The sequence below is a fragment of the Hibiscus syriacus genome, unplaced genomic scaffold (genome assembly GCF_006381635.1).
Source record: "Hibiscus syriacus cultivar Baekdansim isolate YM2019G1 unplaced genomic scaffold, ASM638163v2 tig00111659_pilon, whole genome shotgun sequence".
In the NCBI taxonomy this organism is placed as follows: domain Eukaryota; kingdom Viridiplantae; phylum Streptophyta; class Magnoliopsida; order Malvales; family Malvaceae; genus Hibiscus; species Hibiscus syriacus.
In genome coordinates this window covers 178,789-185,264 of record NW_024063149.1, presented here as the reverse complement: position 1 = coordinate 185,264, position 6,476 = coordinate 178,789, and the positions used below count along the sequence as shown (strand labels likewise).

Sequence of the window (6,476 nt, the reverse complement as noted above, 5' to 3'; positions counted from 1 at the left end):
AAGAGAAAAACGACCACTTGGATAAGATAACTATTTATACAATAAACTAATAACCAAAGAATTGTTAAAAATTATCCATATTAGGAGACTATGGATTGTGGTTTTACGACTTCTTTGCAAATATATCATCTTATTTTGTGCATCTTGTCTCGTTTCATATACATCATCTGCTTTTACTAAATGATGGTGGAATAATTGGTCCACAAACATTGGTATGAATAAGTTGAAGAAGCTTGGTCACTCATGATGTTGCTTCTTTTTGAAAATTCGTTCACGCATGTTTGCCTAGGAGATATACCTCACACAATTGTTTCAGGTGACTAATGGTCGAAATTTAATTTATCATCTTCATTTTTTTAGCATTTTAAGGGCTCTAAAATGAATGTGAACAAATATCATGTGCCAACACCATGCATCATCTTCCACACTGGCCTTCAAGCACTTTGCATCAATCATCTTTATATTCGACAAGAACATTCTATTCTTCCAAATTGATACTTTACTAGCCAAATTGGCATACGAATCTCTTAACCTAAGAAAACGACCTTTCATGTGAACTTCATAACTCTTTCAAGGAGTTATCCCAAACATAAAATATTACTCTTTAGCTTGGACACAAAATAAACATCGGTAATAAAGCTATGGTTGTGATCTTTTAAAGAAATCAAAATAGTTTCTTTCCCTTGAATTTGGACTTTTGAGGAGTCTCCAAATGAATCATTGCCTTTAAAGTTCTCATCAATTTCCACAAAGGCCTCTTTGTCTCCACACATGTGATTGCTTGCTCCATTGTTAAGGCACCAAGTGCTTGCATCATTGTTCTCATCTTTATTGAGTGCCAACAACAAGGTTGACTCTTCGACATCTTGTTAATCTTCAATGAGATTGAACCTCTCTTAATTTTTACTTTAATTTTAGAATTCCCAAGAAAAATTACCAAAATTTTGAAAATTATAACATTCAACATTGAACTTCATAATTCCTTTCATTCGATCTTTGATAGCTAAATCTTTTTCTTTCCCATAATCTTCTTAGTTTCTTGATGATTACCTTACATCATTATTTGTATGATCTTCACAATCACGTTTTTCATGTTCTCGGTAACCATAACCTAGACCTCATCCACGTCCTCAACCCTTTTAGTTATTTTCTTCTCTGTTGTTTTTGAGAGACACATTGGCTTTTAGGGCTTGTTCAATGGGCTCATATTGTCTCCTTTTGTCTCCTATTGAATATGTCTTCTTGATCTTTCAATTCAACCATAACTTGTTCAATGGTCATAGAGTCTAAACCTTTTAACTTAATGGAACAAACCACATAATCAAACATTTGACTCAATACATCATCTTATCCGTGCATCTTATCTCATTTTATATATTTCTACGTGTGTGTAACAGTCTTGTTTAAACCCCAATAATAAAGAAGAAAACTAACAAGAATCAGGGACAACAACGTTCGACAGAAACAAACATTTTATTCAATAAAAATGGAATCGAAATGATTGATACAACTGTTTGTTTTCTTTTATTCTCTTAATAGGAGAAGCATGAGCAATACATTCATGTCCGAACTCCATGGAGTTGTCATATCTCTGAAAGTTGAAGCTTTTGAGCTGGTGCTTTCTCATCCTCATCCCATCTGGTAGTTTTATAGAACCAAGCATAAATTATGAGTTGCATCATGCCTGACAGACATCCCATTACATTTGGAACCTACGAATGTATTCAAAACACAAGTGAGTGTCGGTTATAAATATGTAACACAAGTATTTGAGGAGAGCATAGCACTAGAAGAAGAGGATAAGTGGATCTTGTAGAGAGTTACCAAGACATTAATATCAAATTTGAGTAATGCATAAACCATCCAAACAATTCCACACAATACGTTGAAAAGAGAGAGGGTGAATGGCATGTACTTGACGCTCTTAGTCTTAATCACCATACCCTGACAAAAAGTCAAAAGATCATTATATGTTGTTTAAATACTTATAAGCTTTTTTTGCAGCTAACGGAAAACAAATCAGAAACACGTACCATGACCGTCAACGGTGAAATGTACATCCCAATGTTGAAGATAACGGCCAATGTTCCAACAAACATGGTCCTTTTTTTGGTGTTGTTAAACACAATCAAGGTAATCACAATTACTGCTGCCATGAAGATGGCTTCGATCATAATACATAACATGATCTTTCTCTACAAACAAAAGGAAAATTACTTAAACTCACTTATCTTAGACATGAGTGATGGAAAATGGTAAAAGAAATAAACTAACTCGCTTCTTATTATCGGAGTAGATAAAGAAGAAGACTATGTAGATGGACTCAATCACGAGGCCAATGGAATTGATGGTAATAATCAGAAGGCTGTCGGGATGGACCATGGGGAGACCGTAGAAAACCCACATCATGCAATTCATCATTGTTGCTAGATATGGATCTGGCTTGAAGTCTTGAACTAGATTTAGCTTTCCATATTCTAATGAATGTGGGGCTGCTCATTAAAAATGAGAACAAGATTCTTAGCAATCAATTATCAAGTTATAAAAAGTTAAAAGCATTAATTTGGTAAGTCGAGGCCTACACGGGGGAGAGAAACAAGAAGAATGAGACCAGATTTCCTGAATAAAGAGAAATAACATGCTAAAAGTTAGAATATAATATAATCATTTTATTTAATTTTAATTTTAAAACGACAGTGATCCCAACTATGGTTCTTATCGTTTCTGTGTTGATCATTTTTACTGTAAGTATCTCGAGAAACTTTCTGCTTTTAGAATTCAATGCTTAGAAATGTTGGATATGTGATATAGTAATGGAGCTTGTAATTTATATATATATAGTAGTTCTTGTATAAGGTTAGTTTTTCTAAATTGCTACAAGTCTGGATCGAGAAGAAACTCTTTGACTTTCCATACATAGAAAAGAAGGGGAAAAAAAACATTGGTCTGACGCAGTTTTCTTCATGCAACTAATTTTAGTCCCTTTCAGGAAACAAAAGCATCATTCCACCGAGAAGGATGGCAGTCAGTTTCTTTCTTTGATATAATAACTCGTGGAAATACTAAATATAACTTCAGCTTCTTTTCTCGTGAAAGTCATGCATTTTCTTAATGAACATGAGATGCTAAAACCAACGAAATCGGGAAGAAAACAAAAATGAGCAATTATAAAACCAAATAAACTTAGCATTGGGACTTCAAGGAATAACCACCGCACAAAACATGCATCACATGTCCACTCTAGCCTTAGCAAGTGAGTCAGTAAAATTTCAGCAAGCAAACCTCTTAATTTCGATGCCCATTTCTAACATCTCTTGCACCAAGAAACAACATACAATAAGTTTGACTCCAATAGAAGCCATATGAACAAATTTTCTTAGACAAATAAATAACTCCAAGGAAAACTTAATTGCTGAAATTTCAGCAAGAGGAAAGGTAGAGCTAAGGTATTGGGGATATGAAAGGTTAAAACACAAACTTGTAAAGAGAAAGAAGAAAATATAATGAAATTCACTCGGAATTGAATTCTTTGCTTCATCACTTACTATCCTTTATATAGAGATTTAAGTGATTATTAGAATAGTCATAGCTTTTGATGACACCTTTTCATCATGGTCACATTTATTCATCATGAATAGTAATATTCTTCATGATGAATAGTTACATATATTCATCATTACATTACAAGGTACAATTAATCATAGCAATGTTTAAATTAAATATTCAACATTCTCCTGAATTTGAACATTTCTTCGTCACGTCAAGACATTCACGCATTCTTCGTAATCTTCAAAACTTGATAGGTTTCGTAAAAATGTTTGTAACTTGATCTTGAGTCTTTAAAAAACTTGAGTCTACTTCCTTCTTGGAAATATGTTCTCATATAAAGTGATATATGGTATCAATATGTTTACTTCGATCATTGAACAGTAATTCTTTGTAAGTGCTTGTGCAAACTTGTTATCCATTTTAATAGTCCTTGTGGCAAGTGAAATTCTTTCACTATCTTTTAAAACCAATAGCATGAAAGTAAAAAGTTGATACTACGTATTCTACTTCACATGTAAAAAGGCTCACAATGGGTTTTTTTTAACTCTAAGAGATGCAACAATCTCCCAAGAAGAATACAAATTCGGAGGTGTTTTTACAATCGTCAATGTCTCTAGTAAAATCACTAAAAATCATATGAAATCATCGATCCTAGGAAGGGATAATGGTTCTTAATAATTAACTTGTTCACGGTCATATCAGTGCACAAACTCATCAACACGTCATCTTCTTAACAAACAAGACTAAAAACTCCTCGGTCGAATGAAACTCATTTCTAGTAACTCTTGAATTTGAGTATTCAACTCATTTAGTTCTATCTTATCATATGGTAAGGAGAAATGGACACTGGAGATGAACCTAATAGCACTTTAATGCCAAACTTTAACTCTCGATCGAGTGGTAGTCTTGATCTAGGAAATATCAAAGAAATCTCATACAGTATGAATATCCCTGAGTACTGCAAATAAAATTCTGGTGTCAACCACGTAAGCCAAGGGCTTCACAACCTCAGTCTACTAATCGATGAGCCCTTATGGCCAAAAAAATCCTTGAATAACTCCTGGCCTCTCATTGGACATTACCAACTTGATCCCATCGATTGTCCTGAACTTGATCTGCCTAGCTTTGCACCTTAAATTAGCGTTATGTTTGGATAACCATTTTATACTAAAGATCATATCAAATTCCCCAAACAACTTCATTAAGTCAGTTAAGTAGATCTGACCTGAATTTCTACTAGGTATCTCTAGTGAACTTGTGCACTAGAACGTCTATACCTAAAGTCTAGATACTCTGACTCTTATCTCTAATTCCTTTAATAATAGGATGTTTCTCTCCTGAACTAGATCATCATAGATGTAGGAGTGGGTGGAAACTGGATCTATCAATGTAGTAACTGGAAAGAAAAGCACTGTAAATGCACTTGAAATCATGTCTATACATCACACTCCTCTCGGGCCCTCACAATATACTGCCTAGAAGCCACTCTCAACACAACTCCAACTACTAATCTAACTATCTCTCTATATGCTACCCAAACGCAGTGCTACCACCTTTCAAGGACCCCCAGCCTCACTAAACGGATGGTGTGGACCTCTGAGTCGATGTAGGATTTGTACTTTAAGCCCCTAGATAGTCCCTGATGAAATGATCCAAGGAGCCACCACTAAACCAACCCTTCGATCCACGTTGGCACGCCTCAGATGCCTCCTCTCACAGTATGCACAGATCGAGTGAGTGAAGATACTCACTGAACCACTAGCACTTGACCCAAAAAGCTAACTTCAAAGGCCTCCTATGGTGCTCAAACCTACCCCCACAGTCCACACTCTGTCCTGACCTCCTAGGTTGGCCTACTAGAAACCTCCATGACCTTCGCTTAGTGGGTCAACTCGACAAAGATCTTGGGAGGATCAACTGCTAGATGTGAGAGAATATCGAAGTGTAAACCCTCTATGAATCACTGGTAACAGTGGTCCTCAGTCGATACCAATTTCGATGCATATCTACTAATGGAAGAAACTCATGCTTGTATTCATATATAGATCGATTGCCCTAAACTAAGTATAGAAACTAATCCCTCAAGTGATGCAGGGGGTCCGAGATAGATGATGCTGAGCTGTCAGATTGCACATTGATGGCGCTGAGATACCATGAGTTGGCAGATTAGCGCAAAGGCGGGAGTTGAGTGTGATATGTTACTCATTGGGGCCGTTTTGAGTGCGTTTCAGTCTTTTAGCCATAACTTTGGCTACGGGTGTCGGAATCGCGCATAAGACCCCAATTCAAAAAGCCCCTTTCGACGCACACGCTGTCCATATCCTGAGCTGTCAGATTGCACATGATGGCGCTGAGATACCATGAGTTGGCATATCAGCGCAAAGGCGGAGTTGAGTGTGATATTTACTCATTGGGGCCGTTTGAGTGCGTTTCAGTCTTTTAGCCTAACTTTGGCTACGGGTGTCAGAATCGCGCATAAGACCCAATCAAAAGCCCCTTTCGACGCGCACGCTGTCTATATCGAGCATGGCTCCATATGGCCTTCTTTTCGACCTCAAATTCTACCATTTTCCCCTCCGAATCACTAGTTTTATTTATTTTTTACTATTATGGTAATATTTCGCTTCAGTTAGGAAGTCATTTTAAATCCGATTTGGGCGGATTTTTGCAGATTGCTTAATTTATTTCAAATTTCAATTTAGAGTGATTTCTGAGATTTGCTATTTTTGGCAAAATTCGGATAAAGACGATATTTGGCTATAACAGTCCGGCTTGTGGACTGATTTTGGCATTGTTTGATTTTATTATTTCTATTAAACCCTAGAGACCTTTTCTCTGGTTTTTGGGTGAATTTTCTCCTGTGAATCATCTGTTGGAACTAGCCTGCAGGATAAATCGTTATTATGTCGGCGTCATCAAGTCATTGG

At 36.2% G+C, this 6,476-nt stretch overlaps 1 pseudogene; it reads right to left on the bottom strand.

Annotated features, from left to right (window-relative positions):
- Positions 1 to 1,583: 1,583 nt before the first annotated feature.
- LOC120167001 lies at positions 1,584 to 5,921 on the bottom strand (annotated as a pseudogene).
- Positions 5,922 to 6,476: the final 555 nt, after the last annotated feature.